Below are 14,896 nucleotides of genomic sequence, written 5' to 3'. Positions count from 1 at the left end.
TACGTTGTATGATGAGAGCAGTATAGTGGATGCTATATACTGGATGATGAGTGCAGTATACACACAGCAGGACCTATACGTTGTATGATGAGAGCAGTATAGTAGATGCTATATACTGGATGATGAGTGCAGTATACACACAGCAGGACCTATACATTGTATGTTGCTGAGGGGTAAAGTGCAGTAGGTCCTGTACGTTGAATGTTGGTCGGATGAGATATCGTATTTGCATCAGGCTGTGCAGGTTGGATAGTACGTGCAGTTAGTTGGTCCTGTACACCGGGTGATGCATGCAGCAGGCTCTGAATGATAGTTGTAGTATACAGGTGCGGAGCAGACAGCCCCAGGCTCAACATCATCCCCAGCAGCCACAGTTCTCCCACTCACCTGGGGTTTCCGTGCTCCAGCTCCAGGGTCAGTGTGCGGTTCTTCAGCCAACAGCTCAGCGATCACTGGAGAAACCTCCGGGATACAGAAGGGAAGTAGTGACAGACTGCATGGAACACCACCTCCCCTATTCAAACCCTGTGCCCTCCCCCTCTCTGTTATAAAGACAGACACAATAATTCTCTTTTAGTGGGCTGGGTGGTGGTCACAGCTCCATTTTATTAATATAACAGCACTATAATGTGCAACTTTAACCATAACACTGCATAACAGTAACCAAATAACAAATAGATCACATTGACCTGCACTTCAGCCGCAGAGGTATGCCGGCCGTCGGGTCCCCCATGTCTACCAGCATGTCTACACGCATGTCTACCAGCAGCACCATCCTTCTCCCCAGGTCATAGTCTCTTCCATGCCAGTTGTGACTAATAAAAGAACAAAAGAGACAAGACAACGTCAATAAAGCACAAAAGCCATCCAGAGAAGCCGAACAGTATACTGAAACAATAGCACACATGCACTAAAGAAAGATTTCCAGTTCCACTCTTTTTTACTTTCTTAGGTAACAGTCCATTTTCAGGGTGGTTATTATTTTTATTTTATTTATTTTTTCTAGAAAATGTTATAATTATTATTATTTTTTTTTTTTTGTGAAATTTTTTTTCAATTATTATTTTTTTTTTAAACAGGGATAACAAAAAAGCCAACATTCCGAACAACCGGAGCGTGGGCATAAACAAAGTACAAAAATACAAGGGGCGGGAGGGCGGGAACGTCTCTCAGCGCTGGTGAGGTAAGAGGAGGAGCAGGAAATAGGGGGGTCCCATATATATCCTATGGGTGTAGCTGAACCACCCCTTACTCCCCCCCCCCCCGACCTGTGGGAGGGCCTAAACTGTCATGGTCCCAATTAACCCCCTGTGTCCCTGCAGTCAAAGGAACCTATGCCTATGACGGCCAGGTACCCAACAGACTGCATGGAACACCACCTCCCCTATTCAAACTCTGTGCCCTCCCCCGCTCTGTAATAAAGACAGACACAATAATTCTCTTTTAGTGGGCTGGGTGGTGGTCACAGCTCCATTTTATTAATATAACAGCACTATAATTTGCAACTCTAACCATAACACTGCGTAGCAGTAACCAAATAACAAATAGATCATATTGACCTGCTCTTCAGCCGCAGAGGTATGCCGGCCTTTGGGTCCCCGACGGGCATGTCTGCCAGCGGCACCTTCCTTCTCTCCAGGTCATAGCCTCTTCCATGCCACTAGGAGCCCGTGTACCCCTACACGGTGCTCCGACCGCCACTCAACAGGAACAAGGCCTGCTCCAGACCATCCTGCAGGCCCGATAGGAAGATGTCCAGCCCAATATCATTGAGGTGGACCCCATCCGCAATCATGAATCTCCTGTTGTCACCCTCCAGCTCCCAGTTACGGATCACCACCCCACCCTTAGATCGCACAAAACGAGCCATCCTGGAGTTAACCAGGTGGCGAGACCACTGAATAGCCTCAGCATCCCGGGCCCCCTGTCATTTCACTCTCAGCACAATCTCGGACAACACCAAGATAAGCTCCGAAAAGAACCCTGACATCCTCTCCACATCCGCCTTCATAACGGTTATGAGCCCAGGAACACTAGTGTAGCAAAGGTCATTCTTTCCAGCATGGATGACCAAAACCACCGCAGACCGGACCATCCCAGCAATGCTCACCACCTCCGACAGAATCTGCTGCAACTGCATGCCGCCAATGTGCATCAATGTTCTGAAAACCCAAAGATCTTCTGCCAGGACGGCAACTCGCCCTCTGGGCTGCCCGGTTGAAATACGAATGCCCCAAGAAAAAAACCCAGGTCACAGGAGAATCAGAAACAGAAAACAAGTTAAAGAAGCAATTCCGTCTGAACATATCCAGCATAACAAGCCAAATGCCATTTCCCAATGCGCTGATTATCCGACACCGCCATGCCCGAGTGCGACACCTCTGTAGCCGCGCCAATGCGAAAAGAGTGGGTACTGAACTCAGCCACAGGGGAGCCAACAAGCCCCGTGAAAGCATGCGTGAAAAAACGATAGCCACCAGACCGGACAGCCAAATAGTTCACCACTGCCCGGATGGGACATGCCTGCCCCTCAACAGATTGCAAGTGAACCCAGGCCCCTTGGCCCAGCTGGTCTGTCTTCGACCTGTGGATACGCAGCTGCAAAACACCATTGGAGCAGAGAACGTCCTAAAACAATAAACCGCCGGTACCTGCCTTGGATCCAGGCACCAGCTCTTCAACTCGAAAAGCACCAAAAAACGCAGTGCAAAAAGCTGGAGAAAAAAGCACAGATTCAAAAGAGGAAGGGCAACACTCACCCATAGCTGCCAACAAAGAAACCAACAAAGCATGGGAGACTGGACGCCTCCGTTCCCGCACGTGAGTACGCTGCCAGCCTTTCAGAACCTGCTGAATTAAAAAGCACTTGGTTACATCCTCCCAACCCAACAGCTTGAAATGAAAACTAAGGCCCGGCGGCGCGCCACCAAAGCAGAGACAGCAGCTTTGCGCAAGGACAGCAAGTAGTCAATGGTGACCGACAAACGGGAATCCACACAGACATCCACCGGCCGGCTGGCAACCAGGGCCCACCAGACACACCAAGCTTTACCATGCCCTGCCCAAGTAGCAGCCGCTAGTGACGATTGGAGAAGGGGCATCAAATGTCCGTCACCAAGTCCCACACCAACTGGGGGAAAGGAGTGCCCTCCAGGGCCACTTCCGGGCACAACTACCGAAAGGCCTGAAAAAGAAAACGGGACAAAGCATCAGCAATGACATTGTCAACCCCCGGGACATGGCGATCCCGAAACCAAATATTCAGTGCAAGACAGCGAAGCACCAGATGCCGAAGGAGGGATAACACAGGGAGAGAAGAAGACGTTAAACCGTTAATACAATGAACCACACTCACATTGTCCGTCCAGAAACACCCTCTGGTTACTGAAATGGGGCCCCCAGAGCTCAACAGCAACCACAATGGGGAAAAGCTCCAGCAACATGAGATTCCGACACCACTCACCCTCCTTCCAATCCCGAGGCCACTCCTCGGCACACCACTCCCCGCCAAAGAAAGCCCCAAAACCCAAGGAACCAGCCACGTCTGTGAACAACTGTAGTTCCCCATTACGCACTCCAGTCGCCTGCCAACAGGTGCGACCATTGTACCACCTCAAAAATTCCCTCCACACCAAAACGTCAGCCCGCAGCTGCTGGGAAATGCGGATGTGATGCTTCAGGCGACGGACACCCACCGTGGACAGACAAGTGCCTAGAAAAAAACCTGCCCCATGGGCATCACCCTACATGCAAAAACAAGATTCCCCAGCAAAACCTGCATTTGCCGAAACGTAACCTTCTTCACCTCAAAAAAACCCTCCAACAAACCCTCCAACTTCTCAACCAGCAAACGAAACACCATATCGACCAAGTCGATCTCAATACCCAAAAACGATATGACAGTAGAGGGGCCCTCCGTCTTGTCCACCGACAAGGGAACCCCACATTTTTTCATAAAGAAACAAAAAGAATCCAAAAGAAACCGGCACCTGGAAGACCCCGCCGGGGCAACAAACAAAAAATCATCCAGGTAGTGAATAATGGAAGAACTGCCGGTCTCAGACCGCACCACCCACTCCAAAAAGGAGCTGAACATCTTGAAGTAATGGCACGAGATAGAACAACCCATGGGCAAACAGGCATCAAAATAAAAAAAGCCCATCCACCCGACACCCCAACAGGTGGTGACATTCCGGATGAACAACAGGTAGCAGCCGGAAGGCCGACTCGATGTCGGACTTCGCCATCAAAGCCCCCACCTCTGCACCCCTCACCAGGGCAACAGCCCTGTCAAAGGAGACATAGGTCCAGTGCCCCTTAACCTCTGAAGACGTAACACCTGTGACGAAACATGTTAGGGGGCACAATGAGGAATTTTAATAACAACATCAGCATTGTTGATCAGCACACACTGCAGATGTGCTGTAGATCAGTTTGATTATTCGTCCGATAGGACAACAATATATACAAAATTGATTGCTTGTGATGCTGGGTTTTTAATTTATTATCAGCGATATTATTTTCAGCAATAAAAGTTAAGTTTTAATAATTTATAGTGAGGGATAACAAGTGGACTTTTTACTCAGTCCTATTGGGCTGAGTTGCAGTATATATAGGACACCGACGCTTCCTCTTTCGGCATACCGTCATTCACTGATGAACCTTTCGGATACGAGAGGTGATGAATGAGGGGGAACTTCCCAATCTACTTCTTTGGCACCACGCCCAGCGGGGAAACCCGCAGATTGTGAAAAGGCGCGGAGGAAAAGGGCCCATAAACCTGCCCAAGGCTGCCTCTTTTCCAGTCTTCTCCCGCAGCACATCAGGGCGCTCACGGGCCGATTTTAAATTACCTGGTATAGAACCCAACACAAAAGGAATAAAAAACCCACACTCAAATCCTTCCGCTAACACAACAGCGTCCTCCCTATTGGGGTAACGCTCTAACCACGGGTGCATCTCGGCCACCCTCACCAGGGTCCTTTCCTCCGGCAGAAGACGCTGGGCAGGGTTCCTATGGAACCCTTGGACAGCGCACAGCTGCATATCCCCCGCCACAGGAGGAACACTCATGCTTGTTCTTGCACAAGCTGAGAAATCAGAAGTGGCCCTCATTGAAGAGCCAACAAACCCCGGGCCTTCGCACTGACCCCGGACTGACCAGCCGCCCCCGATGAAAAGGACGGCCCTTTCTGGGACATCATCAAACGCAACCATACATCGGTTGCCTTAACACCCCAGCCAACCTCCGGATGTAATGCTAACCGTCGCCAAAATTCTTCATCATAGCGCCACCAAGCAGATCCCCCAGGAGCCTAATAGGCGTTGTACATGGTATCCATGTAAATAAAAAGCTCCGAACAACGTTCGGGATGCTTCTCACCCATAACACACCCCAAGACAGCAAAGGCCTGCAACCAATTACCCATAGTCTTCGCAACCCTAGTCCTCATGGGAACCGCCTTCTCAGACTACGGCCTCCGCTCCTTGTCAATAGTATGTTGGTCCACAGATACCAGGGACCACAAGCCAACATACAAATTACCCCAAATCTTCTCCTTGACAGATTCCTCCACATGCACCCCCAAGGGGCTAAGCCTACAAAAAATCGCCTCCTTGTGAACACCCTCTCTAACCGGGGACACACGGCGACACACCGGGACGCAAGGTGATCGCCAGTGGGACGATCGGGATCTGCGAGACCGCACCCTGCTCCTAGAATCCCGGCGATAACTGTGGTGAGACCTGGAGCAAGACGCAGCAGCCCTGCTCCGCCTAGAGCGGCCAGAACCCCAGGAGGAGGACCTAGATGTTACGCCGAGCGCTCCGGGTCCCCGATCCTCCCCGGTGCGCTCGCTACATTCTCGCTACTGCAGCGCTCCGGTCAGATCCACTGACCCGGTGCGCTGCGATTCCGCCTCCAGCCGGGATGCGATTCGCGATGCGGGTGGCGCCCGCTCGCGATGCGCACCCCGGCTCCCGTACCTGACTTGCTCTCCGTCGGTCCTGTCCCGGCGCGCGCGGCCCCGCTCCCTAGGGCGCGCGCGCGCCGGGTCTCTGCGATTTAAAGGGCCACTGCGCCGCTGATTGGCGCAAGTGGTTCTAATTAGTGTGTTCACCTGTGCACTCCCTATGTATACCTCACTTCCCCTGCACTCCCTCGCCGGATCTTGTTGCCATTGTGCCAGTGAAAGCGTTTCCTTGTGTGTTCCTAGCCTGTGTTCCAGACCTCCTGCCGTTGCCCCTGACTACGATCCTTGCTGCCTGCCCCGACCTTCTGCTACGTCCGACCTTGCTTCTGTCTACTCCCTTGTACCGCGCCTATCTTCAGCAGTCAGAGAGGTTGAGCCGTTGCTAGTGGATACGACCTGGTCACTACCGCCGCAGCAAGACCATCCCGCTTTGCGGCGGGCTCTGGTGAATACCAGTAGTGACTTAGAACCGGTCCACTAGCACGGTCCACGCCAATCCCTCTCTGGCACAGAGGATCCACCTCCTGCCAGCCGGCATCGTGACACTAGAATACTGCCTGTGCACACTCCGTACAGGCCCCCTAGAAACGCGGTCACACGGTGGCTGGCTGACCTGATGCTTACCTCAGACACCTGACCCCAGCTATGGACTGAGAAGTACCAGCAGGGGGGGGCAGGGGGTGGTGGTAATAGAGGAACATTCAGGGCTGTAGAGGCAGGTAAATTACTGCTGCCCAGATAATCCAGGGCATCCTCAAAAAGGGGCTCATCCTCGGCTAATTCTAATGGGACTTATGCAGACTGTGCAGCCAGCCCACCACCACCATGTGGCAGGCTGACTGCAGACACCCGGACGGTGTATCAGGCACCTCGTCAGCCAACGAGGACGCATGGGACCTAGCAGATGGAGCGTTATTACCCACAGCCGCCACTCCACTGCTACTAGCACAGGAGCCAGGGACAGCCGAAGGATGAGAGAAAGCGAACGCAGCGACAGGAAGTGCGCGCACCAGAAGGGGCGGAGCTAACCCCCGGGCATCGACAGTAGCCGCAGAAGGCCCGGGCACGGGGATAGATGCGCAGTGTGCGCAACAGCACGTCCCCGCCTCTCCGGCAGTATTAACCCGCGGGGGGCTGGGACTCAATCGGGCAGGGGGGCGGGATTGCCTGCCAGTCTGGCAGCCCGCTGAAGGCACCACAACCGCCGGCGGCGGCAGCAACATACACGGAGAAGGTGCAGCAGGGGAGGAAGCAGCCGGTAGAGGAGCCCAGGGTCAACCAGCACCCGCTCCCAGAGCGCCAACCAGACAGCCTTGTCAGCCATTGCGAGCAACAACGTCTCTCAGCGCTGGTGAGGTAAGAGGAGGAGCAGGAAACAGGGGGTCACAGATATATCCTATGGGCTTAGCTGAACCTCCCCTTACTTCCCCCCCGACCTGTGGGAGGGCCTAAACCATCATGGTCCCAGTTAACCCTCTGTGTCCCTGCAGTCAGAGGTACCTATGCCTATGACGACCAGGTACCCAACAGCATGGTGGAAAATCACCGGCTCCTCCGCTCACACCGCGGGCGAGGGCGGGGCACGACACTGGTTGGCGGAGCTGCTTGGGGATGGGGTTGGGGCTTACGTGGGAGAGGGAGATACAGAATAACACGTGTAAAGATCAGATTGATAGATTAGATAGATAGATAGATAAATAGATAGATAGATAGATACGACAGGAAGATTGATATGAGATAGAAATATAGATATATGATAGATAGATATGAGATAACAGGTATGAAAGATTGATTAATATCTATCTACACTGCTAAAAAAAAACACTTAGACAACACACTTAGGAACACTTAGACAACACAATGTAACTCCAAGTCAATCACACTTCTGTGAAATCACACTGTTCAATCAGGAAGCAACACTGATGGACAATCAATTTCACATGCTGTTGTGCAAATGGAACAAACAACAGGTGGAAATATAGACAATTAGCAAGACACCCTTCAATAAAGGAGTGGTTCTGCAGGTGATGACCGTGATGCTTACTGGCTGATGTTTTGGTCACTTTTGAATGCTGGCGGTGCTTTCACTCTAGTGCTAACATGAGGCGGAGTTTACAACCCACACAAGTGGTTCAGGTAGTGCAGCTCATCCAGGATGGCACATCAATGCGAGCTGTGGCAAGAAGGTTTGCTGTGTCTGCCAGCATAGTGTCCAGAGCATGGAGGCACTACCAGGAGATAGGCCAGTACATCAGAAGACCTGGAGGAGGCCGTAGGAGGGCAACAACCCAGCAGCAGGACCGCTACCTCTGCCTTTGTGCAAGAAGGAGCAGGAGGAGCACTGCCAGAGCCCTGCAAAATGACCTCCTGCAGGCCACAAATGTGCATGTGTCCAATCAAACAGTCAGAAACAGACTCCATGAGGGTGGTATGAGGGCCCGACGTCCACAGGTGGGGATTGTGCTTACACCCCAACACCGTGCAGGACGTTTGGCATTTGCCAGAGAACACCAAGATTGGCAAATTCGCCACTGGAACCCTGTGCTTTTCACAAATGAAAGCAGGTTTACACTGAGCAAATGTGACAGACGTGACAGAGTCTGGAGATGCCGTGGAAAACGTTCTGCTGCCTGCAACATCCTCCAGCATGACCGGTTTGGCCGTGGGTCAGTAATGGTGTGGGTTGGCATTTCTTTGGGGGGCCACACAGCCCTCCATGTGCTTGCCAGAGGTAGCCTGACTGCCATTAGGTACCGAGATGAGATCCTCAGACCCCTTGTGAGACCATATGCTGGTGCGGTTGGCCCTGGGTTCCTCCTAATGCAAGACAATGCTACACCTCATGTGGCTGGAGTGTGTCAGCAGTTCCTGGAAGAGGAAGGCATTGATGCTATGGACTGCCCCGCCCGTTCCCCAGACCTGAATCCGATTGAGCACATCTGGGACATCATGTCTCGCTCCATCCACCAATGCCATGTTGCACCACAGACTGTCCAGGAGTTGGCGGATGCTTTAGTCCAGGTCTGGGAGGACATCCCTCATCAGGAGCATGCTCAGGCATTGTAGGGAGGTCATACGGGCATGTGGAGGCCACACACACTACTGAGCCTCATTTTGACTTGTTTTTAGGACATTACATCAAAGTTGGATCAGCCTGTAGTGTGGTTTTCCACTTTGATTTTGAATGTGACTCCATATCCAGACCTCCATGGGTTGATAAATTTGATTTCCATTGATAATTTTTGTGTGATCTTGTTGTCAGCACATTCAACTATGTAATGACGAAATTATTTCATACGATTAGTTCATTCATTCAGATCTAGAATGTGTTATCTTAGTGCTCCCTTTATTTTTATGAGTAGTGTATATATATATATATATATACAGTACAGACCAAAAGTTTGGACACACCTTCTCATTCAGAGTTTTCTTTATTTTCATGAATATGAAAATTGTAGATTCACACTGAAGGCATCAAAACTATGAATTAACACGTGGAATTATATACATAAAAAATTGTGAAACAACTGAAAATATGTCATATTCTAGGTTCTTCAAAGTAGCCACCTTTTGCTTTGATTACTGCTTTGCACACTCTTGGCATTCTCTTGTTGAGATTCAAGAGGTAGTCACCTGAAATGGTTTTCACTGCACAGGTGTGCTGGTGTGGAGGAGGAGGTGTGATGGTGTGTGGGTGCTTTGCTGGTGACACTGTTGGGGATTTATTCAAAATTGAAGGCATACTGAACCAGCATGGCTACCACAGCATGTTGCAGCCGCATGCTATTCCATCCGGTTTGCATTTAGTTGGACCATCATTTATTTTTCAACAGGACAATGACCCCAAACACACCTCCAGGCTATGTAAGGGCTATTTGACCAAGAAGGAGAGTGATGGGGTGCTGCGCCAGATGACCTGGCCTCCACAGTCACCGGACCTGAACCCAATCGAGATGGTTTGGGTTGAGCTGGACCGCAGAGTGAAGGCAAAAGTGCCAACAAGTGCTAAGCATCTCTGGGAACTCCTTCAAGACTGCTGGAAGATCATTTTAGGTGACTACCTCTTGAAGCTCATCAAGAGAATGCCAAGAGTGTGCAAAGCAGTAATCAAAGCAAAAGGTAGCTAGAACCTAGAATATGACATATTTTCAGTTGTTTTCACACTTTTTTGTTATTTATATAATTCCACATGTGTTTATACATAGCTTTGATGCCTTCTGTGCGAATCTACAATTATCATAGTCATGAAAATAAAGAAAACTCTGAATGAGAAGGTGTGTCCAAACTTTTGGTCTGTACTGTATATATATATTTCCTGGTCGTCCTTAAGGCGGCACGAATGGGTTAAGCCCTTCTGCTTACCCGGAAGGAAGAAACAAAACTAGCAGTAAAACAGTGAGACAAGTTAATTAGTCAATTACCCAAAACGAGCACACCTGCCCGGAAACCATAAACCTATCCCAAGAACCACAGACACTTGTATTTCTTTTTTTCTTCTCACCTGGAAGAAGACGTGAGGCAAGTGGCTTCTGGGTTCCTGAGCTCAGGGGCGGCCGTATACCGGGTGCTATCCCCGGTCCCTCAGCCTGCACCCCAGACATTCCCTGGTCCGGCAGTTCAGGACTTCTTCCTAAGGCCGCCATATGTCCTCGCGCGGCGATAGTGACGAATGGATGCCGGGGATGTCAGCGCTCCGCAGCGCCGGAAGTCGCCAGGGAGAACTGCGCAGGCGCATGACGCACTTCCGGAAGTTCCGGCTCTCGCGTCGGAGAACTGTGAGTGAAGGACCCACGAACGGTAAGTGCTGGAAAGGCATTTGTTACCTTGTTTGTGGGTTTGGACGCCGGGGGAAGGACTTTTAGGCTGCTCCCTTCCGCCCCTTTCTCTTTGTAGGATAGAAGGGGACTCTAATATGGCGGCCTGGGCTGATGACTGGGAGTCCCAGTGCCTTGCCCCACTTCCGCTGCGTCACTTCCGGTTCCGATCTCCAGGTATTTCTGGCCGGCGGGATCTGCAAATGGCTGCACTCAGCCTAGGCAGCAGATCCCTTGGCCGGTCAGAGGTAGGAAAGATGTTGGTCCCTTTTTTCTCCATGACATTAAGTGCATGTATTTCATAAGTGGGGGCTCTTCTGTTTTCTCTTGTTTTCCCAGATGGCTCCTTCTGGAAAGGCAAAGAGAAAATCTAGACACAACGTGTGCAATAAATGTGATCAGCCCCTACCAGAAGTGAATCCTGTCTGAATCCATCTGATAACATGCAGACCAGTTCTTTCCTATCATGGTTTAAAGGGGAGATGTGTAACACCTTTAAAGAGATTAAAGAGTCCTTGGTGCCCAAGAAAAGGAAGAGAGTTGATAGGGACGTTTCCCCAGCTGCTTCCGATTCCTCATCCGGGGAATGCAGTACCTCCTCATCCAGTCCGGAGATAGTGTTTGACGATTTGGATGACGACCTGTACTTGTTGCCCAAGGATAAATTTCCCAAGTTATTGTCTGCAGTAAAGGACACTATAGAATCTTCTAAAGATGTCTCTTCTAAACCTAAAAAGGATCAGTTGTATTACTTTCCACACATTCCAGATATGAGACTTCCTTCTCATCCCATTCTGAATGACTGGTTCAAGAAAGATTGGGCCAACCCTGATAGGAAATCTGATGCAGGGGCCCGTTTTAAAACCACTTATCGGTTGGACCCCAAGAATTCCGCAGAATGGGAAAATCCACCTAAGCTTGATTTGGCGGCTGCCAGAATGGTCAAGAAGTCTCTATTCCCTTCTGACGAATCCTCCAGATTGTCTGACCCATTGGAGCGAAAGGCAGATAGCTTAGCTAAAAAGAATTATCTAGCAGCAGCTTCTACCTCCAAGATTGCGGCATCCTCTGTTCCTGTAGCTAGGGCTCTAAGGATCTGGCTGAGTCAATTATCTCAGCATATAGAGGAGGGGGTGTCCAGAGACTGTCTATTAAAAGGGGTCGATATGATGAAGGCCGCTGCAGAATATTTGTGTGATGCTCCTGTGGATGTACTGAAATTTTCATCCAGGTCCCTGGCTTTATCTAATGCGACCAGGAGAGCGCTTTGGATAAAGCAATGGTCGGGTGACATGTCATCTAAGTTCAGCTTTGTTAACATGCCTTTCCACCCTTCATCAATGTTTGGCCCTCATCTAAAGGATATACTGAAGTCTTACAATGAGGAGAAAGACGCGGCCTTCCCATTAGAGAGAAAGAAGTCCAGCAGGCCATTCTATGGGAGGTCCAGATACTCCCCAAGGAGGAACTATTCCTTTCGGACCAGAAAGTCCAACTATAAGAAAAGGCAAGATTCAGCAGCAACCAAGAAAAAAGCTTTTAACAAGCCTAAAGAATTATGACGCCATCGGCTTTTCTCCTCCGGTGGGTGGCAGGCTGAGATTTTTTTCGCAGGTCTGGCAAAAGACGTCGTCGGACTCCTGGGTGACAGACATCGTCACAAGAGGGTATTCTCTAGAGCTGAGTTCGTTCCCACCACAGAAGTTCATGCTCAACAAGCCCTCCAACCCAGTGGTTCTAGAGTTGGTGGAAGAGTTTATAAGAAAGCACGCTCTAGAAAGAGTTCCAGATCACGAAAGATTCCAAGGTCTCTACTCCCCGATATTTCCAGTGTCCAAAGCCTCAGGGGGATGGAGGCTAGTAATAGACTTATCCTATTTAAATCAGTTCTTTGTGAAGCGCAAGTTCCGGATGGAGTCAATCCGGTCTGCCATAATAAACGTAGAAGAAGGAGATTTCCTAGCGTCAATCGACCTTCAAGACGCATACCTGCACATTCCTATTCTCAGAGCACACAGGAAATATCTACGGATTGCTCTCCTGTTCAATCACCAGATACTCCATCTCCAGTTCACATGCCTACCATTCGGCATTACCTCGGCACCTCGCGTTTTTACCAAGGTGGTGGTGGTCCTGACTGCAGCTCTGCGGCTCCAAGGGATATGCGTGACGCCCTATCTGGACGACTGGCTAGTCAGAGCTCCCTCAGAAGCCGTGTTGAAACAACATCTTCACAAGACCCTACAGATGTTGGATGCCCACGGATTCATAGTGAACGAAAAGAAGTCTTCTCTGAACCCTTCTACAGTCATCTCTTATCTCGGATTTACAATAGATACTCTTCGAATGAAGTTGTTCCTTTCAGATCAGAGGGCCACCAATCTGCAAGAAGCGGTGCAAGATCTCCTTCAAGTAGATCAGTGCTCAGTAAGGAAAGCGATGAGGGTGCTAGGAATGATGACATCATCTCTGGAAGCCGTTCCGTGGTCCAGGGCTCATTTCAGGATGTTGCAGACTTGCATTTTGAGCCAGTGGGACAAAAGCAGAGACTCCCTGGAGAGGACTATCAGGATTCCTCTTGGGGTGAAGAAAGATCTCCTTTGGTGGATGCACCCACAACGTTTCCTACAGGGCAAAGCTCTCAAGAATCCGATTCAGACGGTCCTCACCTCGGATGCCTCAGGCTCAGCCTGGGGTGCCCATGTAGGGGACCATTGGGTACAAGAAGCTTGGTCACAGAAGGAGCAACGAATGTCTTCGAACTTGAAAGAGCTCACAGCGATCAGGAAAGCGCTCATTCACTTCAAACCCAGGATTCTCCACAGGGCTGTTCAAGTGCAGTCAGACAACCTAGCGGCAGTGTTCTACCTGAACAAGCAGGGGGGAACACGAAGCCCCTCCATGCAGAAGGAGTGTGCCCGCATCATGCTCTGGGCAGAAGAGAATCTTTTTTCCCTCTCGGCCATCCACATCAGGGGAGTGGACAACGTGAGAGCAGATTGGCTCAGCAGGAACTCGATTTGCCCAGGAGAGTGGGAGTTGAACCCTTTGGTCTTCAAGAAGATCACGTCCATGTGGGGTCTGCCAGAGTTGGATGTTATGGCCAACTCTCAGAACAAGAAGCTTCCCCAGTTCTGCTCCCTGTCCAGAGTGGGAAATCCGTTGGCGATAGACGCTTTGTCAATAAGCTGGGAGAAGTTTTTCATCTATGTCTTTCCCCCGATTCCATTGATCCCGAGAGTGCTGCAGAAAATTCGGGACGAGAAGGTGAGAGCAGTTGCGATCCTGCCATTTTGGCCCAGGAGGGCATGGTTCCCGCTAGCACTGAATCTGGCGAAGAATCAGGTTTGGAAGATACCCATCCAGAAGGACTTGCTTCTCCAATCAGGGATGCTTCATCCAGACATCAAGAGGCTCCAGCTTGCGGCATGGAACATGAACTCAAAACCTTAACGGATCAAGGCCTGTCTCAGGAGGTCATTGCTACCCTTCTAGCTTCTAGAAAGCCGGCCACCCTCAAAGTCTACAGTAGAGTGTGGTCCCTTTATTCGGCTTGGTGCACCAGAAAGTCATCCTCCCCAGAGCAAGTGGCATCTCTGTTGCAGTTCTTACAAGAAGGCTTCCAAAAGGGTCTGAAGCCGAATACACTCAAGGTGCAGTTGACCGCCATTAACTCTTACCTCAATGGAATCTTTGCAGGAACACCTCTCATCAGCAGATTTTTTAGAGCCATTAACAAGCTGCGCCCATCCTTCCATAACCCGTTACCAGCTTGGGACCTGCCTTTGGTTCTAAGGAGACTGACATCACCACCTTTTGAACCTCTGGAGAATTCCTCTTTGAAGTTCCTGACTTTCAAGTGTATCTTCCTAGTGGCAATTACATCTGCCAGAAGAATCAGTGAGCTTCAAGCTCTGTCTTCCAAAGAACCCTATCTCAGGTTACTATCGGATGCAGTTGTGCTAAGAACTATGCCGGGTTTTCTTCCCAAAGTCTCCACGGCTGCTAATATTAATCAGGAAATCATACTGCCTGTGTTTGAAGAGGAGTCAGAGGACGAGTTGCATCTCTTGGATGTGAAAAGGACCATCTCCATGTACCTACAAAGAA

At 50.2% G+C, this 14,896-nt stretch overlaps 1 protein-coding gene across 6 annotated transcripts in view; it reads right to left on the bottom strand.

Annotated features, from left to right (window-relative positions):
* Nucleotides 1-14,896, bottom strand: part of SLC6A6 (solute carrier family 6 member 6) — a 345,728-nt gene that overhangs the window by 66,088 nt on the left and 264,744 nt on the right. For 5 of the 6 annotated variants that reach the window (XM_056524916.1, XM_056524917.1, XM_056524914.1 and 2 more), the window contains one exon: nt 388-815. The gene's annotated coding sequence lies outside the window, so the exon portion shown is untranslated. The remainder of the gene's footprint in view (nt 1-387; nt 816-14,896) is intronic. The other variant, XM_056524915.1, reaches the window with a different exon arrangement.

Source organism: Hyla sarda, chromosome 6 (genome assembly GCF_029499605.1).
Source record: "Hyla sarda isolate aHylSar1 chromosome 6, aHylSar1.hap1, whole genome shotgun sequence".
Taxonomy (NCBI): Eukaryota; Metazoa; Chordata; class Amphibia; order Anura; family Hylidae; genus Hyla; species Hyla sarda.
The sequence above is the reverse complement of the archived record's forward strand: the minus strand, read 5'-3'. Positions and strand labels throughout refer to the sequence as shown.